Raw genomic sequence first — 27,680 nt, forward strand, 5'->3', positions numbered from 1 at the left:
AGGAGAGAGAAGTACAAAGCCCCCAGTCTGCATACAGCAGATGCAAAAAGCCAGTCCATCTGCCACCAGCTCGCTCTGCCACATGGGCCTGAGAGACTTAATACAAGAGGGGACTTTTTTTTTTTTTCTCCCACATCTGCCAACTTAAGTTTGTGCCATATACACAGAATGAAATACAAACACACATCTAACATCTGGCAGATGCAACTCCAAAATTAAATTTATAGTTATACACTAACAGACCCACACATGCAGGCATAGAGGCAGCCACAGCATGGGGTTATAGAGAGTGCAAGAACTTTTATGTTTTAAACGAGAGGCACCCAGGGCAACTATGACAGATTTATTTAGGAAAAGATGTAGCTTCTAACGCAGGGTAAAGACCACTTGAACTTGCAGCTCTGAGCGGTGCACTGGCATGATTTAACAGGCTCTGAATAGCACATTATCTCCCAGGCTCCGCTGGAGCATATTTCAGCCGTATGATATCATTATTTAGAGACCAACACAGACCAAAAGACGCAGCATTTTCATTAGTGTCAACTGCCTGAGCTCTGAGGCAGGGAGGGTAAACACTAAACAATCATGCCAGGGAGAGACAGCGGGAGCTGAAGCAAGTGAGAAAAAGATAGAGAGAGAGACAGAGAGAGAGAGAGAAGGGGGGCAAGGGTGCAAAGCAAGCAGGAGAGAGAAAAAAAAGACAGAGAGAGGCAAAGGGGGCTAACATTAAACAACTGCTGTTAATTGCTCTAAGCATCCATATTACGGCAGTAATTTCTCCCATTTCTCTTTCAGCGCTAAGGGCTTCAGGCTAGAAAGCTCCTTCAACCTCTGTAATAAACTACTCAGAGCGCCTCACTGGAAAAGACAAACAAGAGGCCCCTGGCCTTAGAAACATTTGCTTCACTGGGGGAAAAGCTATGCCTATTCCTACACATCTTTGACAATTGCACGCCTCCTCCCTTCAGGTATTTATTCCCCATGTCTCTTCTTCCTGTGCTTTCTGCTGCCAAGGTCAATGGAGACGAACAGGCCCACCAGCGCCTTGATGTGGTGGCAGCAGAAGAGTGGAAGAAGAAAGGAGGTTGAGGGGGGTAGACATGTGTAGTGAGTGCACTGGGGAGGGGTGATGGTGGCAGCAGCTGGCTACCAAGCCTGGCAGGAGCAGCAGCAGTGGGGAAAGCAGTGGATCAGTGATGGCGATGGATGTTGCAGTAGTAGTACCATCTCGCGGCACTGCATTAACACACACACACACACACACACACACACACCCTCATGTGCACACACACACATACATACATACACACACTACCACTAACTATTAATTTTCAATTAAAGCCACCGTGAAGTGCATTGCCTCTGGGGCATTAGACAAAGTCAAGCGTCCATCATGGAGGAGGTTTCCCCCGTCATTTCTGCCAGCATCACTTCAGTACCAAGCACACACACTGCCAAAAGGTCTGCCAGTCAGTAGCAGCCTTGCCTTCAGCCATGTGATTCACTCTGTTAACCCTTTAACAACCATTAGCCTGAAACGTGCACGATAATGATGAAAATAAAAGTGCGTTCAAAAAAAAAGTGTGCGTGCATAAACAAATGGAACAAGCACAAAGGACAAAGAGCAGGGAGAGAAAGGCTTGTGTGGCTTTGCTCTGACTGCCAGTCTTACATTTACTGAAGCCCCAGAGCATCAGTGATGTTCACTTTGTGCTGGGGAGGGGGGTTATCCACTTGACTTTCCTCCTTCGTCCATTCTCACATTTAAAAGGCAGGCAGAAAAAGTGCTTGAGTAACTGCCCAAAACAATTCAACACAGTGATAACAAATGTTTCCAAAAGAGCAGAACACCATACACATGAGCATCAGTACCATTCATTTGTGGTCACACAAATGTTCCACAAGCACAATTCATGAGCCACTTAGTCCTGCCTGCAAATAAATAAATAAAAAAATCCAAATGAGGCGTAATGAGAGGGTAGGGCTCTTTTGAATCCTGGGCAATGTTGATCACACGATACGTTGCTTATGGCCAGAGAGCACAGACCATTACGGGCCAGTGATTATATAAGTGGTTGGAAGGCAGCACCATTTTAATATACTGTACTTAAGCACCAGGGGTATCCATGGCAACTTGCCTTGTGCCGTGCATTCAGAAAATCCCTAATGAAATGCCTATTAAGTGGCTGATAATGACAGTGTCCAAATATATTTGCATATGTGTTTCACTGCAAAAATGAGAGCAGTGAATGAAGGTAGAGAGGGGCCTGATTACTGCAATCACAATAATAAATGTGGGGATGCTTTGTTTGTTGTTTGAAAATTTGCAGTTATTTTAGGAAATGTATTATTTCTAAATCAGTAAGGTTTGGTCAGTTGATCTACAAAATAACTATTGTGTACATAAGGACTGTTTTTTAAAAAGAAATAACTTATACAAGGGGAAAAAAAAGAGTAGTGGCAATGGGTGTGAATTGAGGCCTCATTGCCTTCCTTTGGGAGTCTCCACATGTGACTTCCATTTGCGACTTTGGCTGTGTGCCCAACAGGACATCCCTGAGAGAGTGTTTGCTTGACTCAATATCAACAGTCCGAGTAAGCAGCCAGTGTGGGAGGGGGGGGATGAGAGGGGTCTCTCTGGCCAAACCCGGCCTCAGGTTCCTATTGAAAATAAACCTGGCTGTACATTCACTAGGCCCAGAAATATCAACATGCGCTGCGAGGAGCCACGTATAGCACTCAGCAGCGTTCCGCTGGTGCCTCTCCAAGGCTTAATGATACCTGCACCTCCCCTCCAGCTGCTTCTGCCGACGCTGCTACACACAGACAGCGGGCGGGCGGGAATTAAAGTATACATTACAGCAGAAAAATAAAAAGAGATCGAAATGACAGAAGTCAGGCAGTTCAAGCTGACCGGGCCTCTTGAAACGAAGGAGCTGGTAGACTAGCGACAGACACTCGAGGTTAAATTGGCCCTCCTGCGCCTCCTCTTATTCTCCCACTACCACAGCTGTCGCCAATGCCACCCCCCCTTCCTAAAAAAAAAAAAAAAAAAAAAGAGAAAAGAAAAAAGAAAAAAAAGAATAGCTTTTCTTCAAAAGCGTATTTGAATTAAACGAGTTGCAGAAATCAAAGGCTCGGCTGAGCCAGGTAAATTTAAACAAGCAAGCGCGGCTCACAGCAGTTTACCTGTTATACAGCAGATTGGAATTAGATGAAAGAGTCAAGCATGGCAGACAACTTCCCTTTTTTCACAGCAGTAGATATTATCATATAGTAAAGACGGCTGCAGTTGAAATTACATTCCTTCTCAGAGAAAAGTACATGCTACCAAGCTGTTGTTTTTTAATGTTCCCGGCTAGATGAAGGAAGCGTTTAAGAAAAAAAAAAAAAAAAAGATATACAATAGTTGTTTCGCGTGTTCAGATTTCCTGTTAGGGATGAATCTGAGACCCATTTATGACAGTGATTTGTAGTGTCTGAGGATCCCACAGCTCCAGCTCCTCCAAGAGATTGCCATTCCCAGAACCGTGGCTACACAGTTGAATGACAGCAAGACAGGCTCCAGTGGCAGTCAAAAGAGCACAGCACCTGTATATGCCATACAACAACCACTATCTAACATCCAAGGAATCCTGTCAGCGCATTTGCAAGTAGCAATGAAAAATACTTCCATGCGGGATGACAGAAACATTAAACACTGACCATGAAGTAGATGATGGAGAAAGTTCGGGAAACATCTCCAGAAGCTACTGAGACGTGGACCGTTCTGTTCTAGTGAGTCCTCCGATTACCTCGGCCCTCTGACTTACTGCTGACACAGTGGTTGAAACACCACTCATCTACACACCAATAACACCTAAAAACCCCACTGATCAAATTAATTCAGGAAAACGGAATTCCAGCAAAGAATAATAAACTCATTATATGGGAATTTTAAACTCTTCTATTCTCTGCACCGCGGCTAATTCAAACCTAATTTTTACTAGCCACTAATTTGAGGGTAAAGGGCGGGGGATAGAAATTACATCTGGAGGTAATTCACTGTGTGGAACTGAGCCCAGTGGAGGCCAAGATATCCCCCACACCATCCCTACACACACCTCCACACAAGAAAAAAAAAAAAAAGAAAGAAAGAAAACAGAGAGACAAGCAAGACACGGAGAAGGAACTATTTAGTTGAGTGGGACTTCCGGAGCACTGAAATGACACTTTTCACAAAAATGTTTTCATTCTGCTGTCACCAGACATGGACTGGAGAGGATATAGGTGCTGCAGGCACAGACAGAGAGACAGACAGAGATGCTGATAAATAAGATAGAGAGGAAAAAAGCTTTTCAGGAAATGTGGGACTTCTGACAGACAGCTGCACTGGTTCAGCATTTAGTAAATAGCCAAAGGCATGGAGTTTAAGGACATGCGTGGGTGGGTGGGTGGCTGGGGGTAACAGTTGGGTGTTGTGCCCGCTCTAAAGGCTCAGAGTTTACGAGGAAGTCTCCCTCTCAAGTGACCAGCTACAGCTGGGCTGCCTAAGTGGGCAGCCTAATAAATGGCACACTTTTCCAATGATCTGCAGTTTCAAAGCACTGCATAAAGAGTATCCAGCTGTATCAATTTCACCACATGGATGCAAACTTAACACTTATTTGCAAGGAAGTATTTGTGAATGTGAGAGACCTAAAATTGGATTTTTTTATTAAAAAAAAGATTTTTGTTGATTACACTGAAAGAAGTCACACTGACCAATTTGAGTGAATGAAATATAGAAAGTTTGGCTGCCGACAATCGGGCACAGTGGGGCAAAAAAAAATCCCTGCAGGAGGACATTAACATGTGATAGACGGACTTGCCTCAGTCCCTTCCACATCAGAACCCCCTGCTCTCCACTTCCATCCTCTGCCACCCCTCCAACACTAAATGTGTTTTCCAAATGAAAATAAACGGAGTCCGACCGGTTTGAGGCAGTCATACTCTGGAATATGAGATCAAATAAAGGCTTCTGTGGAGGCTGAAAGGAGAAATGAAATGGCTTCTGAGGAGAGATGTACCGAGTAATAAAATTACTCCTTTATATCTTCCTAAACAGCACATGTTCCCCTGGAGTGGGTGAGGGCTTCACTTTGGTCAAAGACAAGTATGCAAGTGGCAATTTTTCCTTCAGGGAAGATTCCCTGATACACTTCTTGAGACTTGGCGCACTGCAATTTTCTTGAAAACGAGAAACTATTTCAGCAACAAGTTAAGCGGAACTTTGGAAGTTTCACTTTGATGATGTGCTGGTACACGCTGTCATTGAAAGGTATGTTCCATTAAATTGGAACAGCAAGATGACTCATAAGCCTATTGCTTTTCAATGAGTTCAAACTAGGCTGAAATGTTCGGATGAACAGTTGTATTTTATAATAAAACATACAGTTGACTTGGAACTGACCATGATGTCACCACTTGAAATTGGTTAGCTATTCCAGTTATACAAGCACCGTTCCATTTGGCATTGGGGGAAATTTACAACAAAAGTATGACTCTAACTACTTAAAATCATGCAATTGATTTGTATTCTTAAAAAGCTGGTCACAATAACATTCAGATGGACTTTTTTGCTACGGCAGAAGGGCTATATTAGAGGACATTTGCAATTGGAGAGAATACATTATAATTCATTATACAGTAGCTATTAAACCTTCAGTAAAAATGCTTTAGTACAAGGATTGAGCCACTTATCAGACCTACTCACTACCTTTAAAAGCTGTCCATGTTCAGTACTCTGAGTGGCAAAAAAGCAATCGCTGATGACTTTGAAAATAGGACTAGATGTACAATTTATCAAAACAGAAACGGCTGGCAGGGATTTCAGAGAATCAAGAGTTGTAACTGTTTGTTCAAAATCACAGGAGAAAGGGAGACTGCAATTTACAGGAATTAAAAAAAAGAAATTGAGCGACATCATTTTTAAAAGTTACCAATAGAGTGCTTTGGGTTCTGCTGTCCAAAAAAAAAATCGTTTTAAGAAATTTAAATAAGAGAGGTGAATGTCACAAACTTGATTCATCTTGCGAGATATTCACAGGATGTTGCCTGGACCACATCCTTTTATCAAGAAATCTGTGTACCTTTCCAACTCCATCAACACCATCTTTTAAGGAAGGTTAATCAAAGAAAGGATTCAACAAATTAAATAAATTACTTGCAGATGAACACAAATGTGCCCATTTTAGTTTGTTTCATGCAATCTTGGAATTTAATTAAGTGGTTTACGCCGGGTTGATGATGTTTGTGCTGTGACTATGAAGCACAATATAGAACTTTATTCGCAGTGACAACCTGCAAGACTGTTGTTTACAAACATATACAAGTCAAGAGCAGACTCATTAGAGCTCTCATAACGCGACGCACCAAAAATAGTGTGTGGCGCGTGCAACGGTGGCTTAAAACACTTGTCAAGCTTTCATCATGGCTGACTTTTAATTTACGCAAAATGCACCCAATTACTCAGAGGTAACATTTTCAACACTTTGCGAACTTGGGAAACATCATTAACTTTCTCTGTGTATTGCCTTTTGCCCCCGTCGAAGCCTGTTGCCATCTATTCGGGAAGACGAATGGCAAAGGGGATGTTTCTGACAGCTTAAAAGTACCCATCAGCTGCCTGTGTGACATCTCCCTGCACATCCAACCCCAAACCTCCCCAAACAAACAGCAGGCTCCACTTCAAATACATAGCAGGACTGTTAGGTAATCTTCTCCTTTGTTCACTCTCCCTGAGCCTTGGTGACTAACCTCAATCTCTCCTTGTTCCACCTTCTGCCTTCAAGCTGACAACACTAACTGCTGCCAGGGCTACAGGAGTGTAATAATGAATAGCTAAGAATTATGTGGAAATAAACATATACTATGTTATGTATTCAGAGAAGTTTGTTGTGTTATGATGACAGGACCAGTATGGTTTTAAAGCGAGAGGAAAGGAGAAGAGGAGGGCGGCAGCACAAGGGCTCTTTGTTTTAGGGAAGGGACAAATCTGAGGTTTCCTTTTGGATATTCAATATCCTGCAAGGTACAAAACAGAGTTACAGTGGTCTAGTGTCTGGGCTTTCTTTTGGAGGGGGGGCAGGGGTGCAGAGGCTTGCTACGTGTGTCTGTGAATTGTTGCATGCTTCTTAGTCAATTGCTGTGTGGCTTTGCGTGAGTCGCTTCCAACAAAGCCTGGGAAATCAATCAATCTGCAAAGAAATACCTCTTAAGCCAGATGTGGCACTTTTAAAAAAAAAAGGAGGGGGGGGGGACTTAAAAAGACTTGCTTGTAATAAGGACTCTAAGGGTCCAAACAGTATAAAACCATGTTGAAATGAAATATTTATGACAAATGAATCATGCTGTCAAAATGCTACCTACTTTACTTTGAATGTCTGCTTGCTATTTTAGGTGGCTTCTCTAAAGGCAAAGCATGTCAATCTGTAAGAGTGTAAACGTCTCACTCTGAAATACATCTCTACTGTTTACTTAACAAGTTGCCAAGGAGAATGAAAGACAAATGTTTCATTAGCAGGTGACTTTTTTTTTTCTTCTTCAAGTCTTCAACAGTTCCGCTCCTTGACACATATACACGCACTCTTGCATACGCCGATTGTAATTATAAATGCAATGCTCGCTATAGGGAGCTGAACTTTTCACACCTTTCAAAGCCACAAAATTGGATGGTTTTGTGGTTGTGCAGCTGCTGCCGCTCCGCACTAATGCAAGGCGGTGTCATATGAAAAATATTCCTCTCTCCAAACCACAGGGCTGGTCATTAATGAAACACAGGCCGTGCAGTGAGGTCATACAGAGTCTAGATTTCAGCAGCCACACTTAAAAACCGCTCAGAGAGAATAGAGAAACATGAACACAAATCAGATTCCAGCTCCAAGGACGGGGAAAATAAATAAATAGAGAAAGGCACTGGCCCCTCTCACATTTTCCCCCAGCGCTCTGCAAACAACCGTCAACTGCAGCTCAGAAACAGCTCACAATGAGAGCAGACTAAACAATCTGATCCCGGCCAAGGAAAATGCTAAGCAACTCTGCACACAGGATGTCTCACCCTAATTGCCAACTATCAAATCTCACAATGGAATCTATCCATTTGGCAAAATCTTCACAGCAAACTTGGCAATACACTTCTGCTTTTAAAAGCGTCAACGTTAGTGATGGGAAGACGGGGGGGGGGGGGGGGGGGGGATACAGTTGTCAAGAATTTCATTTCTGTCCTGGATTTGCTGGGGGTTTATTGAGCTTACAGGAAAACTAGCAATAATGTGTGCTGAGAAGGGGAAAAAAACGTAGATAAAGGTGCTAGGGGTCTTGTAAACGAGTGATTAAAATCCTCAGCATTAAGATAAACAGACTAAATAGGTCCCAAAAGACATGCACACTCGGGAAGAGGAGAGAGAGAGAGAGAGAGCAAGGGCAAACCCAAGTCAGCAAGGGAGACTGACAGACTGTGGGCTGGAGGTGGGCATGGGAGCGTAACTGGAGCCTCGGGACTGGTATAAGCAGGAGGGACCGGGCTTTAAACAGGAAACTAATGGACAGTCTCCACCGTCCACCATGTGGCATTGTATTTTCCAGCCACGCTCACAGAGACCCCGTGACTTCAAACAGCCAAAATAGCAGCACATTCATGAAACAGAACAGAACTACTGGGAATTAAAGGAGGCAGGGAAAAAAGAAAATGCACACACACACACACAGAAAAAGGTAGCAGGGCTCGGCAGCAGATGGTAAAATTAACATTTCAACAGTTCCTTCCTTTCATGTAGGTCTCGGCAGAACTTTTTCTTTCTGACAAAAAAAGAGGGGCTTCGGTTTTGGTAAGATACAGTGGTGTAGAAGGCATCTGGAAAAGAGGGAAGAGGAATATTGGCTTATTGCTCCTGATGGTCCACCTCTATGAAAAATTAAATAGGTCTGTTTTGCAGGCTTCCCCTCTCTGGAGTGCCCTAAGCTGTGTTATGGAAACATCACCTTGGTAATTTATACGCCAAAGAACACCTGGTGATGAAAGGAAATAAACTATTCCTCTCTTTCTTTCTCTATTTAAAACCCCAACACTTTGTGGCCTCTCCCTTTGATGTTTCTTTTTTTTCACCTTTTTTAATGTCCATCCACTTGGCTTATTTTGCAAGAAGTTGGCATCTACTGTAGTGTTAAGTCGTTCACAAAATGCTTGTCGGATTTCATTTTCAAGTCCTGATATACACTTCAAAAAGGTGCTGAAGAGATGTTATCATGGACAGACTGGAACACTGAGGCATCTCTAATAAAGACCCAAACAATGGACAGCCTCTCTCATTTCCAACCCTGTCCAATGGAGCGTCTCAGTAGTACCCATTAATTTGGACACAGTTCTGGCTAAATTACATGTGTTCCACCTCTGTGACATTTTAAATGCAATTAAAAGCTGGTTATGGAAGTGTGCGTGGACTTCCCTGTGATGAAGGGGAATCACTGACGTGATTAACATGCAAACGAGCTCATGCTGGCAGACTAGATTGGGGTTTGAAAACCTCAATTACTTTTGTGTGATTATCTATTTACCAGTACACAGATTTCCATTTCTCATCTCCAGCCGAGTTCCCCATGCACGAGCCTCAATTACACATGGCACACCTTTATTTATGATGCGCACGACGCTGAAATACAAGCTCTAGTTATATTTCACTGTGATATATTGCGTCTTTACAGGCTGCTCATGAGGCAGGGCCACCAGACCAATGCTTCCTAATGCTGAACCATTTGCTTTGTGAGCACTTAATATGATCTTGATTCCCACCACCCTACACCACCAATCCATCTATCCAACCCCTATTTAAACTCAGTTTAACACCCCCCCCCATTACACTGCAAGGAGACTAATGGGACAAAAAGGGCAACCATTTGTCCCTTAGAACTGAATTTTATGATTTCACACTTTTTTCCATTTCTACACGATGGCACTACAAAAAAAAATGAAAATCTGATAAAATGCATGAATGATTGTGAGTGTGTGTGTGTGGGGGGGGGGGGGGGGGGGGGTCTATTATCCGGAGACTAATTGCAGGTGAAGATCCAACTGTATCAAGTGGCAGATGAGAGGAAGGTGTGGATTAAAATGAACTGCAGAAACACTCCAGGCCTTATAGTATGTATCATCTTGTTGATGCAATTATTAAAGCAACGCCTGGCAGCACAGGAGGAATGCAATTTAATTAATTTAAACGGCTCAATAGTAACAGAATCACAGTTTGCTTTTTTTTTTTTTTTAGTTAAAACTGACATTAAAATATACATTACATTTTCCAGGCAGGCAAGATTTAAGATAGAGAATAAAGCCTTCTGACATTTTCTAAGGATAAGAGACAAAAAGCAAAAGACTGAAAATACACACATACACAACATTTCAATTCCAAAACACACAAAAAATTAATGCACTACAGTAGAGTAAATGTGCCAATGTGTACTTGCTGTTCACCCATTTTATCTGAAGCGTAATGATCTTAAAAAAAAGTGCATTATTTTATTTTTTATCACCATTCCTGCCTGTTTCTTGGTGCCCAGGGACAGGGAGAGAAAGGAAGAGACACATATCTGTGCCACAGCCAGGCTTTTCACATTGTGCCCAGCATACATAAAACATGCCCTGTTGCTTCAGCTGGAGCAAAAAGGAAAACAGTGCCATCAAGTGAAATTTCTGAGGATTCCTCAAACGTCTCACCAGATAGATCTATCACCTTATCGAACCAGAAGAAGTAGAAGAACAGTCTTCTTTGGTAAGCTTCAATTAGCAGCATTTATCCATCTACAAGTAAGATTTTCGTTCTTGTCAATGCCATAAAAAACACTTTTGATTAAAATGTATTCTGCACATCTGCATCTCCTTCTAAATAAGTGCTTTTCAAATCTGGATGGGAATGTTAGACACAGGAGCACCTCGCGCTCAAGTAGTGAGATAACACAAGAAATGAACATGACGCTTTGCTGACTTCATGTTCAGAATCCTGTTTGAGGTTCCTCAGGAACAAAGGGAATCATTATTACTATTTGAACTCAGTTGCCAGGACTTGGCTACAACCCTGGTATGAGGTTGTGAGAGTAGATAGGGGAAAAAAAGCAGTGGGTGCAGCACATTGAGTGAGTGAAACTGGTGGTGACAGCTAGAATTGTGAGTGAGAGAGAATAAAAGAGGGGGTGGGGGGGTAGAGCTTAGATAATAGTAGATAATGGACAATTAACTCGAGCTGGTAGTGCTGGATGCAGTGAATAGCAGCTTGTGGTGCAGCAAGTCCCCGATCACCACTCAGCCATATTCACATTGGGAATACAGGCGATATCAAGCTTCAGGCTACTGGGCCTCAGAGGTGTACACGCTGCATTAGCAATCTCCACAATGCCTTCAAACAATGCTTGATACCAACAAAGTGTCCCAAAGTGCAAACGCAAGCACTCTGCCGATGGGGAGACTGTGCAGGGTGTCATAACCTTGTCCATTGTTTCATGTCCTTTCCACCATCAAAATAAACCCAAGAGCCGTAAATCCATTAAAAAAAATTGACATTCTGCCTTTCCTGGGTGCAGACATTGAAATTAGCATAATTAAACCTATATAAAAGCTAATTGCATAAATAAAATGAGTGAATGTCACCGCTGTGCATCACACAAACAATGCATGTGCTCATATCAGGAGCTTCAGAACTGTTTTTAACTGCCACCCCCACACACACACTTTCTCTTCAAGCTCCATCTAAATCTATTGATCTGTGAAACACAGGGACCCAAGGGAGGCAATTCACTTAATATCATACATCTAATGATGAGATGAATAACGATTATGCCATTTGGTAATTAAACGTCTTACAAACCATTTAACTGACTGTGCGTCAGGAGGGGTCGCTGGAGGTCGTAACGATTGTTTTTCATTTCTTCGCTCGGCACGAAAGCAGGAGACACGCAGGAGGTAAGGCTGGGTGTGGTGGTGGTGGTGGTGGAGGTGGGAGAAAACGGTGCACAACACAATGGTGAAAACACACTAATGATTGTTAGCAGCTATGGCACTAATCCCTAATGCTGTCAAGAAGGGAAAACAATTTAGAGGGGGTGAAGGCAACAGAAGAAAGAGCCAGACAAACATCTTAGCTTCCCTGGATTTTCCTTTTTGTTTTTTATATTTAGAAATCTCATAAGCTCGTTACGCGTTCCTTTCACAATAAGAGATGACTGAGTGAGAAAAATAAGCCCATATTTATTGGTGAACTGTAAATACATGTGAAAGGAGAGGGGGGGAGGAGGGTTATGTACAGACGCCTTCACTCTTTGCAAGAATGTGTCTGATCCACACAAAGGTGTGTTAAACACACGCTCTGACAGCCAATTTACTGTCAACATCCACAGCTCTAATCCCTACTTACGGGCAATAATTACCCAACACTGCCATGTCGATGTGTTGCTGTATGGACAGGCAAACTCCAAAGGCCTTTTCAGGGCTTATTTTTTGACTGTAATGTAATGCATACACAGTCAGGTGGAAAAGTTTTGAGAGGTTTTAGAGGGGTTAGGACACTCACACAGACGTCCAATCACTCTGTCGAACTACGGTCTCTTCCGTCCACCCTGCTTTCCTAGGAGGACTAACAATGCCTTTCTTCTGTATCTGCTCCTAGCACATTCACACAGCATGTACTGACAGAGGGATGTGTGTCACACTCCTGGCTCCTTATTGAATGATAGCTGGTAAACATTGTCATTCCGAAGAGAGACAGGATTAAAGCCCGCTTTGCCCATTGAGAGGAACAGTGCGTGGAAAGAGAACCAGAACAATAGCCAAATGGAGGACGGTATCACAAGGGTCCAATGTCTGCCTTGATGAATATGTGGGAGATTATAACCCATTCCATCATTTCCATAATGTAAAACTCTTTCTTCTTCTTCTTTGCCCGCAGACTATTCACTAAATAAATGAGAAAACTATCACTCGTGCAGAAATATTCGACAAAAGGCAGGAGAGGAGGGAGGCTGAGTTTTGAATGACCCCCTTGCCTTTGACAATGCAAGCGCTGTTCGGACACATTGGAAATCAGCAGAGTGAGTGAGACCTGGTGGGGTATTTATCACTGGGCACAATGCAAATGTATTACCATGTCACCCATACCACTTTACGGCACAGAATGGAACCACAGCCAATACAAGGAAGTTTTATATAATACCAGGTGGAAATATGAATGTGGCGTTCTTTTGGCGTGTGGCTTTGGTGCCCTAAACTGAGGGATCATTCAGTGGAAGCTGGTTTAAAAACCCCATAGCTACAATGAGTCAGCCCTTGCATTTAACCAATATGCTAAGTAGCCTGGCTAATAAGTCTTTCCCACAAAAATCATTTGAATTGAACTGACTGTGGACAGTTTGAAAGAACTCCTGAAAAGAGTAGAATTACCAAGTTCAGAGTAAAGAGAGCGTGAATAAAAAGAAGCTGAGATGATCACGAACACCTTTGACTGGAGGTGAGTTAATAACTTTTCTTAAAAGACTTTTTGAACATGTGCGAAAGCTATCTGGTTAAGAATGGCTTCCAGGGAAATTCATACAGCAAAGAAAAGTATGTCCTTTACATTTATAAAGTTATTCTATATGCTGACTGTATACTATGGACTGAACGTATAAGCAGCCACTTTAATCGCAGGTCCTTGAACGCAACTGTTACCTTTCGAGAGAGCTCTCCTCAAAAAACATTAAACTTGTGAAATTCCTGAGCCAGAGAAAATATCTCCCCACTCCACTGACACCTTTTCAGCCATTCACTTGATATATGTGTGTCTGTTTATGTGTGTGCAAGGTTAGATGCGTGTGTGTGTGTGTGTGTCATCTGCCCGATCACTGCAGTCCATTCCAGAGATTTCTCCCACAGTAACCTAGTTTATTTACTTTATCTACAATATAATGCTTCAGTGAACATTAGCAACTTTTGAGACACAAGTTTCAATCATTTGTGTAGCGGTGGTGTGTGCATGCTGGTGTGTGCATGCTCGCACGTGTGCTCAGCCAGGTGCAGAGAAGAGATGAAAACCGCCGTGGCTTTAAACCGAAAGGGCTGACAAAGAGGTCCCAGAATAATACAAAATAAAAACGGACAGCAGGAGAAGAGGGAGATGGGAAACAAAAGGATAGCAGAAAAAGAGAAGCAGGGAAGAAAGCCAGAGAAAATAAAGTGTACAGGACAGTGGAAAGAAGGGGGGGGGGGTTACAAAATAAAAAGAGAGAGGTTAAAATAAAAAAATGATACTGTGCAAGGAAAACGCAAGAAAGACAGACAAAAGGAATGACAGAACTGAACAAAAATAAAGTGAAAGAGAAAGTATGGGAGAAAAAGAAAAGAGAAGAAGACAAGGTGTTCTCCCTGGGTAATGTGGAGCAGGTCTTGTCCAATAAACACAGGTGAGCAACTCGACAGGCCAGGACCACCAAGCTGACTGACAGCTGAGAGCTCTCACTGACCGCCAGCTTTATGTTACATGACATGAGGAGTGCAACTAAACTGACAAAGAGAAACTGCCTGCACCTCTCAGAGAGTGGGAGGCAGATGGGGTTGGGGGGGGGGGCTTTGGTGAGTAACACACTTGGCTTTTTAAAGCGGCAATCCACGCACTGTGGCCACAAAGTTGCAAATGCAAAAAATATCCACTGTCTGACACACACACACACACACACACATGCCCAGACAGGAGGAAAGCCATGCCTTTTCCCTTCACAGGTGAGCAGAAGAAGGAAACACCCTGGTGCTTCGGTTACTTAGTGGGAGAAAGTGAAGAGTTGTAGGGCGGGGGGGGCGGGGCAGGGGGGGGTAGAATGTATGCTGTGTGCCGACCGAATCTTTTCCACATGACGGGCCTCGGGCTGTTTTTGTCAACTGCACTCTTGAGCAGCAAGGAGTCAGGTAGTGTGACCACATGATTGCCCAAGAGGCACAGTGGTGAGAGAGGGAGAAATGGGGAGAAGGGGGGAGAGAGGCAGAGACAGGGAGAAGGATCGGGGGGCCGGGGACAGGACCGATGCAGCACGCATGATGAGGTGTAATCACAAACCCCATTCAGAGTGCAGTGGAGTTTGTCAACATACACACATTCACATTCCACTGTCTGTCAGCTCTGTGACCCAAATCGACTGTGCTGTGTGTGTGTGTGTGTGTGTATTTTAAAACCACACAAACACACGGATGCTTTCTGCCCATTTTGCCTCCAACCAGGTAGTAACGGTTGCAGTGTCTGGGCTTGTGGTTTGTGGTGGTGAAGTCGGATTCCAAGCTGTTGTAGGATTTCACTGCCGCCTGTATCCCTTTTCAACCGGCGATCAAGTGATCATTACGAACAAAGGACTTGGCTTGTTGCCTCTGGAGTAAAAGCTTTCTCAGTGGCTGTGACCGTGTGGTTTGATTTGAAACTTGCACTCAGAAAAAAAAGAAAAGAAAAAAGAAAGAGTGAGAAATGGCAGAGGAAGACACTCATCTTATGAAGGAATCATAAGCATGTTGCATGAAAATGTGTCATTTTTGTTGCAGAAATGTTTGATGAAAAAGTGTAGCTTGGACACACTTATGTAATTAAAACTCAATATGCAAAGAAATATCATCAAAGTGAACCAATCTGAATGCTGCTGTCGTTCCACATATGTCATGACACAAAATCGCAATATTATACTTAACAAGGAACAGAACAAACAATCTCATTTACATTTATACAAACCTTTGTATCTGATTGGCTAAACAACTTAAGTCTTATTGCACCACAGGAAGCCCAAATCCACATTATTACAAGTTCTTCTGAGGTTGATTAAAGTGCAAAAACTGAGATGTGTTTCCTAGAAACCAATTTCTGTGGATAACATACAGTATGTGAAAATATTAACATATTGTTCGCATTTTGGAAATGTCTCAAATGCAAAGAATTCAGCATCGATTTGTCAGCAGCTCAGGGTATTTCAATACAATGTCAGCGTCTGATACAAACAGATATCATCAGTGGGTTAAAATAGAACAGATTCAGTATATGTCATAATGACAATATTCTTATAAAACACTGGACTGTGAAGAGCTAACATAAACTGTGGGCTGTGTGTGCAGGCTGAAAAATGAGGCCGCGTGACAGTTTGGTGATAACACAAGAGTTCAATCTGTCAAGACAATCAGCATTTAGACCTCAGGAGAAGAATTGAGCGACTGTGTGCGACCGATTCATTGGACACGATCACCTGCGAGTGAAGCCACTCATAATTCTTCCCACCTGAAACAAGGAGTTCAAACTTGTGTCAGGCTGCTCTGATGTCATGCCCGCCTCGGGTTGGGTTTCACAATAATCTCAGGCTCTTGGAGAGATGCCATTGAATCCAGCTTCCGCATCCAAGGTTTCTCCAATTAAGAAAGAATAACACATGAAACACTAGACCTCTGTTCGTTTATAGAATTTAAGGTGGTGCACGCAGTATTTGCAATCCGTCATCTCTAAACTATAAGTCATCTCTGCCGTGAGTTGTACATATACAGAACTACTGGAGGGGCCCTTAAAGTGTGGAGGCCCTTGCTGAGAAATTTACTCTTTATCCTTATAATAATCCCCCCCCAAAAAAAAACAAAAAAAAAATCACACATTTTTCTGCAAAATAGCATGAAGATTTGGCATTTTACACAACAACAGGATAAAAGATAAGGGAGGGAGAGAGAGAAAGAAAGAGAGCGGGGCGGTATAGACAGCCACGAGGATCAATAGCCTCATTGAGCCTCTTTATCTTCTCCTTAAGGAATGACGGCAATACTCATTCTGTAGCCTCCTCACCTCCCCACTTTCTAACTCCATTCTCATGGCAACTGTGCATTCTGGACAAACACTCTCCATGCAGTCGCTTTTCTCCTGCTCCTCACCCCTTCATCTCCACGTCCTCTCTCATGTTTTTGTTTTGTTCTGTCCCTCAGTTCTGTACCTCTTTTCACATCAGACCTGTGTAAGATAAATACCTGACACTTCCTAAGACATCTGAAATGTTCATATGGAGGATGGGATCCGGACTGAATTCAGCCTCGTTACAATTTCAAAGTCTGATGAGTTTCATATGGGGCTGTAGCAAAGGGCCAAAAAAGGAAGAAAGAAAAAAGCTGGGAATATACGTATCAGGTGTGAAAAATATTTCCTCTGCGGATTTAATGTGAATGCAATTCCGGAGTCTATTTCAAAAACAGGACAGATCCTAATCCGTGGGATCCGCAAAGGGCAGGACGTCATTGGTCCATACACTTTCGCTCCAATTTGCTCACAGCATGACACTATCAGACCCCAAACCTCATTAAATCAAAATATGGAAACTTGGGGAACTTCCAAAACTTCCACATTCTCTCCCTCCCCCGTGCCTACATATGAAGACAAAACAGTGGACCACAGAGAGAAGGGTGCATGAAGAAGAGCCGCAGATCCTTGGGACTGAGAGCGAAGGAAGAGAGAAAGAAGGGGAAAGTGAACCTTTGATGAGTAAGACTTTTTTTGTTAAGTGAGGGGGCTTAACTTTAAAATATTCTGGGTGGCGGTGAATGGGGGATTGACCAATGGCCCTGATCTCAGCCACACACTGGGGCACTGGGGTTAATGGTGGATAAAGATTAGGGGGGGAAAAAAGGGGGTTGCTTTGCCTGATCTCCATCCACCCCCACACTCCACCCCACAGTTTTCACCTTCTCCACCAATCCCAAATCAGCTAGACAATGGGGGCTGCCAATGGGGAATGATCCAAGTCCCTTTGATTTCTGCTTCTACCCCCTCGACTGCTCTTAGTGCCCAGGGTAAAGACCCGTGGAGGTTCCTCCTGTTTGCCCACTCACAGGGACGACAGTTAGCAGGCTCAAAGAAACCATTTGAGGATTGGAAGTGGAATGACAAGAGGTCTCTGATCTATGACAAGAAATCAATTTCAAACTGGAAATGTGAGCAGAGGGCTGTTCAGTCCGAACTGCTTCCTTAAAGCTGCCAAAGATATATTTAATTGCTGTAGATTTTTATATACGTCTACACCGAAAGCATGGCTAGCACCGTTGGGGAAATTTTTTTTTGCAATGATTAGAAAGACTTTTTAAGGCCAGCAGATATGCAGTAAGAGTTCATCTTTGAAGATTTAACTGAAGATGAGACAAATTAAGAACTAATATTTAAATCTCTTTTAGGTGGGGAAGAAAATCTTGACTCTGCTTCACTCTGGTAACATGGGACTCTTGGGGAGGTGGACCTGGTTCTCATGCCAAGCCACCCAGTACTTTGTTCCCACCCAAAGACTTCTTCATGATGGTATACTAAGATTTTCTCCCTCAGGTCGGGGGCCGAATATCGGAATGAACCGGACAGCAATTTTTATCTTCAAAGCAGAAACCACCGACCTATGTGAAATTATTATACATTTCACTTTTAATCAGATCTATTTAAATGATTCATATTGTAAAGACTGATCACTGAGTGACAGCATATGGACCACACCTGCCGCCACACCACATCTTATTCAAACATTCACACACACACACACACACACACACACCACTGGTGTATGTGAGAGATCTAATCAATAGAATGGCCACGTTGGAGACATAATTGGTGATTCCCATTACGCGACCCGAGATTCCTCGCACTCATTTGTGCACTGGCCTGGTGACAAACACGTGTGTGTTGTGTCATTATCTTGGAGAAGGCACACATCAGAGCATGTTCAAGTTTTGCAGAACTGATGAAGGCTCAGTCAAATATTTGAACTTATTAGATAGTAACTTTCTAACAAACAATATTTCTTATCACCTATAAATTTCACTCATATTGTTATCATTTCATATTCAGCTAAAATCATTGAGAAATGCATGCAATTATGTGTTCATATATCTCCCAAATCAAGTTTTTAAATGATGGTGTTTTAACTGTAATGGCTGTAAATGATGTGGAAAGTTAGCTCCATAACACAGCTCTTAATACTTTAAATATGAGAGTTGAAACACAATTTGTGGAAATATTTTCCACTGTTGAATAAAGCCCATAAGATAAATATGCACTAATAGGTATACTTTTCTGATACTTGGCTCTGCTGCTTTGTCATTTCAGCACCCATGACTGTGTTACTCTAAGGCCAGACCCCACCAGCAGTTATGGCTGATGTGGCTCATTACAGTAGATACATTAATCTGTCGAAAAAACACAACACCAGGCATGCAAGGACAAAGAAGAGGCATTCACTTACCACTCTGGACTTTACAGTGTGCGTCTTCTGTTTTCTTCTACGGGCGCAGAGTGCGCATATTTCACCCTAAAAAGAAAAAACGGAAAATAAATGTTTGGACTGAAAATAGGCGCATTAAATTGAACAAAGCTGCATTTCTGCCTTCTGTAGTTTCCAGATAGCGAGCATAGAGTAATGCATACCAGGTTAGATGTCAGGTTGGAGCTAAAATAACCCCGTTCACGTTATGCTGTTATGTTCGGCCACAAATCTCGATCAAGACATCAACAAACTCAATAAAATAAACCTGATATCTAAGCTTGCTCACGTTTGTCCGCCATAATGCATATCATAACTTCTAAGTTAGAGTAGATTGAAAATCCTTGGGGTGTGAAAACCAAACAGGCACAACTGAAAGGTTGCCCAGTGGAGGGGGAATTCTATCAAGGTGGACAAGATGAAGATTTGTTACATTTGAGCAGGGGGAATGGGGGCCCCTCTTGACCTCCACTAGCCACTACATACTCTAACACCACAAGCAAAGACACAGTTGGTGTCCAGATAAAAACTGAATCAGTTTATTCAAACAAAAAAAAAGACATTCTTTCAAAGATATCACCTGGAAAGATGAATGATCTTAAGAATACACTGTAAGTTACTCTTCATTTGAACGCTGATCCTTGAAAAGACACTTATAATACTACTCTAATCTCTCTCAAGGTGGAGAGTTCCTTGACAGATGGACATGAAGGGGACCCAGTTCAAACACTTACCCTTAGGGAGAACTTGCTGTTGTTGTCCGTCACAGGCGTGGAAGGAATCCAGCGATGTCAGCTATCTGAGGTGAGACAAAACAGGAAGTATACCATTAGTCCAAATCTGCTCATGAAACTGTGATCTTTTTCGATGTTTCCCAGGCGCACTCAGTGCTGGTGTGGACATGTGTGGGCTAGCTTGTGTCTTGCATAACAATTGTCTGTATGGCTTGTAGGTGAACGCAATAAAGTTTAGAACAACAAAGTGCACCTGGATTTTGCTGTGAGGCATGAGAATGTGTATGCGTAAGTGTGTGAGTGCATGCACAAACAGGCAATGTAAAGTACACAACAAGCGCCCCCCCCACCACTGTACACACACACACACACACACACACACACACACACACCCCTCACTCTCTCTCAAGTTGAAAGGTGCAGTGCCTGGAAGGCTCAAGCTCTCAGCACCAAGTAAATCACACTGTTAACCTGACACGATTGATTTCTCATGTAGGTCCATTCAGCTGTCTGCATCTAAGTACACATGTTATGGAATCTGTATAATTTAGAAACCATCAGGAATGATTATTTTTGGTGTTGATCTTGCACAAGTAGTGCACCATACCACAACTGCAGCTCCAGATTGCTCTGGACATTTTTAAAGCACAAACATCTCATTGAGAAGACTAAAGGGGGAAAAAAATTAATTCCCCTCATTCAAGAGTGTTGTGGAGGCAAATTTCTGCTGCTGGGGGCACGAGGGGCACAAAACGGCCTGGATGTTCCTCACTGAGACCCCCACCCACCCCCCTTTTATTCGCCGAGAATTCCAATGACCCCTACAGGCAACCAACGACTGCTGAATCCTAAGGAATGTGCTCTCTGAACTGTACAAAAAGCCCTCAGCTCAAAGAGCACAGCTGAAAACAAAACATGCCAACTGCTATAATTTTTCACTGTTTTGAGTTTGTGGAAAATGTTGCACAGATTGCCGTGCAACATTTACTCAGAACAGGGTGAGAGGGTTTGAGGAGAGGGGGGGGGGGGGCACCAAAGAATGCACTGTACACTGAGAAAACAGACATGAAAAGATTTGGCAAGTTCAGAATCAAATAGGGCATTACAAAATCATGATTTAAATTTTACTGTGTAAGCGCATACTGAACAAGTGAGAAATACAGTTCTATGTATATAAAGTAACAAAACTGTGGTGAGATTTTTCTCAAAACCTTACAGTGAAGTACAAACAAATAGTTTTAAATTTAATTTAGATATAAAACATTATTTCAACTTAATACCCATTTGCTTCAAATTATTTGCTGCTCTGTATACCTCTGGGCTGTGCAGATGTCATATTTTATTCACTGGAAAAGCATTAGGAATGCTATTAGTCTGTATGACCTCCAATTCGTGGGGATTTACAAATACCACACATATCTCTATGCCAAATATAAAACCACTGGTAAATTCTATCAACTTATAAATATGGCAAATGCATTCAAGTATTCATGAAGGCCTAATAATGCTATAGGCTGATATTTACATAAAGCGCTCGTGCACTAAGTCAAGATAAACTATTTAAGACTCGGACCACAAATACCTCCACACTGCAGAAAAAGGAGTGTCCTGCGATGAAAGAGGACATTATGCTAACAAGTCAGATTACTGTACACAATAACTTTATCTTAAAAGTAAATACCATCCTTGGTGTTGGGAAGGGGGGGGGGGGTGCATTATGGAAAGTCGCTAGCAATATTTCTGTGGGGACCAAATGCTCCTTATCAGTGTTAGTCGAGCAATTCAGGCCTGCCCGAAGAAAGATGAGTCTTCAAACTCATTCTATTCATGGTCAGACGTGTAATTACCCTCAGCTCACAGTCTAGACGTAACCGCTTTCACAATATTTAAGACCCCCTATGCAACGCACGGACGCCAGCTCCTACCACCAAGCCCTGCACGTTAAATCTGTGGGCAGATAAATTAGCAAAGAATGCAATAAAATAGACACAATGAGAGGAACTTTATCCTCCCCGCTGCTAAATGAGATTTCTTTGAAATGCAGATCAGTGGCTCTAGATTAGTGAATTTTAGCTGCTGTCAACATCATAACAAAATACAAATGCGATTGTTCGCCGGTGCCTTATCTCCTTGCTTCCATCTGTTGGCTGGTTATTTACTCCCCCCTGATTTACTATGCAGATCTAAATAAGTCGCATCAAAAGGAGGGCTTACTGCACAATGCCTTCTTAAGCTTCTACATCAAGGTATTTGAAAAACCGGTAGTCACATGAAAAGGCTGCCCATCAAAGGCACATCTCTAATGAACTCTCCCATATCAGAGGGGGCTTGTGGGGCCTGGCTTTAATGCCGTCTGTGTGGAGAGAGCGAGAGAGAGAGAGGAGCAGAACTACAAATCAGACCCACCAAGCCATGGCAGAGAAGGGGAGGAGGAAGACAGAAAGGGGGGAAAGAAGAAAGGAGAGGGAGGAGGAGGAGGAGTTATCCTCAGTTATCAGATGAGATTAACTCAGCACAGGGACTAGTCCTAGGTCTTTCCATCCATCCAACTAACTATTAGTTCTAGGTTGAGGAGGGCACTCGTGAAAAGACCACAACATCACCAGATTAGAACAATTTACAATGGATAAGCCTGGACTCGGACACAGGCTAGTCATACTCGACAGTTAGAAATGTTCAAGATGCAATTTCAACTTAAAGCAACCACCTTCAAAGTCACTCTATAAGCAGTGTCCTTACAGCTTTTTATACAACTGGGCTGCAAATAAATTCGTACTAATAAATCATTTGGCAAAAAAGACAAACCAGTCCAGTTCTCAGAAGGAAAGGGAAATTCTTGGACAGGCAACCCCCCAACCACCACCAAAAAAACCAAAAAAAAACCAAAACAAAACAAAAACAAAACAGGAAAGCAAAGCATACTCTGCCAGCCCCCCCTTGTCATTTTACCCAGGTCTGCAAACAGCTTTGGTAATCTCAAACAGAGCTTTTGCATTATGCTCCTGCAATAACCTTTAATTTCATGGTGTATTTGTTGCATTGAGCGCACAGGCCGGATTACAACCGACAATCTTCAGACTTATACGGGGAAAATAAACTGCATGGAGAGATCATGATCTGTACCCCCCACCACCACCACCACCACACCCATCATCACCGCCACCATCCGGTTTTGTAGCAGTGTGCGTGGATGAAGGGGGAGCCCCCACCAACAAGCATGCAGTTTACCAGTGAACAATTAGCCCTGGAGCAAGAGCAGGCCCGGCACTGGCACATGTGGTTAAGAGGCGAGCGCTGCGGGGGAGCACCAGATGATGAAGGGATGAGGATGGGAGGAGGAGTGAGGGGGGAGAGAGGAGGATGCTGAGAGGTGGGAAAGGGGGGGTGTTGCGTGTGCCAGACACGCGTATGCCAGTTTTTGGCTACTGGGCATGTCCTTCACCATTCACTTATGGCTACTCTTTACAGAGAATATAAAGACAGATAGTGGGAGGGGAAGTTCAGCCCTCTCCTCAATTTCCAAGACAACTTTGACTCTGAATTTAGGGAACCTATCCAGATTGAACCGTAACGTGAAGGCATCCGACGGCTGAGTCGCCTCGCTGCGGAAACCCAACTTCTCGTCCCTCCCCTCATCAAGCCTCGAGCATCCCTCTGCTGTGCAGCATGCCAACTGGGCCCAGTGCCAGTCGCATTTGCAACCACAAGGGACCCTTGTCTTTTTGCCTTGCCTAATGAAATGACAAAACAACAGATTTGCATATGCAGAAACAGGTGTTGTAACAGGTTTGACTCCTCTTGACCCAAGCCGTGTTAAAGAGCGAAAATGCAGAAGGAAAAAAAAAACATGCAGGAGGAAAAAAAAAAAATGTAAAAGTTTATGACCAACAGCTGCCTGGAGGTATTTAGGCTCTAATGGGCACTCAAGTTTGCACCATCTGCCCTGCTGCTTGCCAGAAGTGACAATCTAAATTAAAAACCACTCATCAAATATCATAAAAATAAACCATTGTTTTGCTGCCTCCATATGTTGTGGCTGTTTTATTTCGTTCTCAAAGAGCAGCGACGGAGGCTAAGCTCTGAGGCCTGTAGCTGTGATCTGGGGAAAATCCAGAGAGCCACACGGTAGCCTGTAATTACCCTCCCACCGATCCGCTGTCCTCAGACCAGAGCCCTGCGTCACCCTACACATTATCCAAGTCCATCCTCTCCACATTACAGAGGAGAAAACCTAACAGAGCCAACGTGGTCATTGTTTAGAGTCGGATTATGGGTTGCCATTCAAGAGCACAAGCTGGGTGTTCAGATGGTGAAAGGAGATAAAATAACTACACTATACTTGTGTGTAACTAGATAACTGCTATTATGTTTGGTGCAAATGTGCTTTTACTATGGCAGAAACACAAACTGTGGCAGAGTATGTGCTGCTGTGAATCAACCCAAATTTAAAAAGTGATGCGTTTCTGAAAATGTCAAACGTCTCCCCCTCCACATTGTGACAAAATTATGTTCTGACCCAAAGGGCTCGACATGGAAACATTCCTTTTGTCCTTTACTGAAAGACACAGCTACTACTGTACGACACGCACTCAACGCCGCCGCCGCCACCACCACCCAACCCCCCACTTCCATTTTTCCTCCTGTTTTTATTTAGACGAGTGAGACAGAAGGAACAAACCTGAGACAGTCGTGACCCTGCGCGAGTGTTGTAACTTGGTCTAGAGCTACGCCGGCAGAAGGCAGCACCATATGCCCTCAGCCCCGAGCTGGATGCTCTTTCTGCAGCCTAATGTGCCTGTCAAAAACTGTTACTGTCACGAATCCCCCCCCCCCCCCCCCCCCATGTTTTTTCCCCTCTCACAACATGTTTGAAATAAACATTTTTTTTTTCTCTTTTTGCTCTGTGTGTCTCTCTGGGTAAAGAGGAAAGGTCCTTGGAGATGGGAGACAGAGTGGACACAGTAACTGTTTTGTTTGTGTTTCTGACCGAGATACCACTCATGTAAACTTATATTCTTAAAAACTAAGAATTTTTTCTAGACACACCTGGATGTCAATTGGGAGACAAGAATCAGGTTGGAAATGAAAAAGAAATTAAACTTTCTTTTCATCTTTTCTCATTTTGCTTGCATTCTCAAATGTGCAGCATAACATAACACATGTCTTCATGAAAAGCCCTTTAAACAAAGGCTGAGTTGGCTGCCACTCTTAACCTCATTGCTGTCTCACATGACTGTTTACAAATGACAGGCTGACGGCTGAATGCGGTCTGAGCAACACTGACCTTGCCTTTTACCACGAGTGACCCTCTATCTTTGAATCAGGGCGAGACCCCAAAACACAACGGCACATTTTTTCACACCAGGACACTGTCCTTCTGAACGTGTCTTGAATAAAAGCCGTCATGAAATCACACCACTCTGACCAGCAAGTAAACATGCACTTGTTAACTGGACAAGGAGGGGAAGGGAAAAAGATTTTAAAAAAATAAAATAAAAAAACACAAACAAGGTCTGTGGCTGCCATCCGTGTGCTGTGATTCAAATGAGTGCATAGTTTATTGGATACACAGACTGACAGGTCAGCCAGTGTTACAGGCCAGGCTTGTGGCAGCTTGGAGTGTCAGCTCAACGGGAGACTATTAGCTACAAGGTCAAGACCACGGTGCCAAGAAGAAAACTCTAAACCTTAAGAAAAGGTATAAATCATTACACACCGCTTTAAAGAAATACTGTCTACACAAACCAAATGTTTGTTTTATAACTTTGCATACACATCCCTTTTCCATTTCAGAACCTTTACACTCTGTGAGGTTACACACACCGGCCAAAAGCTACTTGGCTTGTGAGAGATGGGTCACTTGTTTGTGGCTTTACAATCCTCAGAGGGAGGCACGATGACGCAAGATGTGATATTTGCAAAACAATCTTCGCAAGATATATTTGACACTTGATTGTTATGGTGAGCAAATACATGACCGTGTAGTCTTAACTCGGCCAGGTAAACACTGAAAGCCCATAAAAATAAACTCTAAATTGGAGCAGGAGCTGCGATGACACAAATGGCCCGAGTGGGGGAAAAAGAGGCAGCAACCGACTGACTCGTCGCTCAGATTTCTCTTAACTCACCCTCATGTGGGCAGCCAGCGATCTCCTTTCTAATCCTCATCCCCTGACCCCACCCTGCACGGCTTTCTCCAGCCAAAGAGTCACAGCGTTTCTCGCTCACAACAGTGTCGAGTCGGCCTTAAGAAGTGACCTAGAGCGTAACTAAAAAAGTCTGAGCTGTCTCAAGACTTAGCAACTGTGGCACACAAAACATCATTACTGTGATGTGGATAATTACAGTGCAAAAGGGTGGCCTCTTAAGCATGTAATACACTCTTTTATCTTAAGAAGTCAATCTCTCCGAGTCTGACAGCTTGCAGCATATGATCCTGGTAAACAAATACTTTTGAGCGGCACAAAAGTGCCATTAAAGGCCAAAACTGTCAACACAAATTCCACTCTTACGAGGGGGGGAGGGTGGAGGGAGCTGAAGTGGGAGGGAGAGAAAAAAAACAGACTTGATCACTTCTGGTTGCTTTAACTTGCATGCAGGTTGTCATGGAAACATTTCCATTAAGTTAACAGGGATAAAACCTTTACATTTGCCATTTAATTGCCTTTAAGCTCAGTAACAGGGCGAAGTGAGCTGTATATGAAAACACGCCGCGCAGGCATGTGTGGATGAGCTCGGTAAGATGTTTAGAGAAGTGAGGCTGCTGCACCACTCCCTCGATTTTTTTACCCATTTTCTCCCCCAATTTCTGCAACACCTCAAGGGTTGAGCGAACGGGTCTGTTTCATTACAGAGGTGTTGGGGGATGGGTGACGGTGCAATTCAAAAGCTAATCCAAAAGTGAGCAAGTGTTTCATTGCCTCGGAAGTAGCCTGACTCAAAACAGAACCGATGTGCATAAAATCCACAGCTATACTCTTTGACATTTTGCACTGTACTGCAAGCAGCTTCTACATTCGCGGCAAAAATCCATGCAAAGTTTTCACAGGATTCTCAGAATTGCAAAACAAATGTTCTGTCCTTTCATGCATTTTCTACTTCAGCTCAGCTGGAAGCAACAATTTCCATATCTGAGATAAAAATCATGCATCAACCGGTGTTCATTGAGCTGAAAGCTGAATCTTAATTTTGATAAATGATTGAAATGTATGACAGGGTATACACATTAATCCTGTGGAGGACATTCATTTTCCTATTACCATAATGTAGAGCACGACCGCCCGATGATGAATGCAGCAATCAAAAAATGGACACAGAGTGGGGAGAGTCGGGGTAATAAGTGCACCCAACAACGGTCAGTCTTGCAGGGAGACTAATAGCAAGTCTCCTTCCATCTATCCCTTTGCCTTGGGGGGGTGAAAAAAAAAATACATCCTGTTTTACAAAATCAAGTGACCTTGTAAGCACACACCACCTCAGCAACAAGTAAACAAGACGGTATGGACTGTTTTAAACACGCCTTAAGAAATGATTACGGGGCACTTCAATAAAGGGGCTGATTGTGCACTAGTCGCTGACATATTTCACAAGGGGCATTTATTGCCGCCTGGCCTTTGAAGAGTGAGAGCTGCTGAGTGAGGGGGGAACTGGCCCACACCTGCATAACTGAGGAGG

The 27,680-nt window shown here is 43.2% G+C and overlaps 1 protein-coding gene across 4 annotated transcripts in view; it reads right to left on the reverse strand.

Moving 5' to 3' along the window:
- The window catches only part of foxp2 (forkhead box P2), a 120,077-nt gene that overhangs the window by 90,350 nt on the left and 2,047 nt on the right, over positions 1 to 27,680 (reverse strand). For all 4 annotated transcript variants that reach the window (XM_046378573.1, XM_046378574.1, XM_046378572.1 and 1 more), the window contains exons 2-3: positions 20,007 to 20,071; positions 19,255 to 19,320 (exon numbers count right to left, since the gene is read on the reverse strand). The gene's annotated coding sequence lies outside the window, so the exon portion shown is untranslated. The remainder of the gene's footprint in view (positions 1 to 19,254; positions 19,321 to 20,006; positions 20,072 to 27,680) is intronic.

The sequence above is a fragment of the Scatophagus argus genome, chromosome 22 (assembly GCF_020382885.2).
Source record: "Scatophagus argus isolate fScaArg1 chromosome 22, fScaArg1.pri, whole genome shotgun sequence".
In the NCBI taxonomy this organism is placed as follows: Eukaryota; Metazoa; Chordata; class Actinopteri; family Scatophagidae; genus Scatophagus; species Scatophagus argus.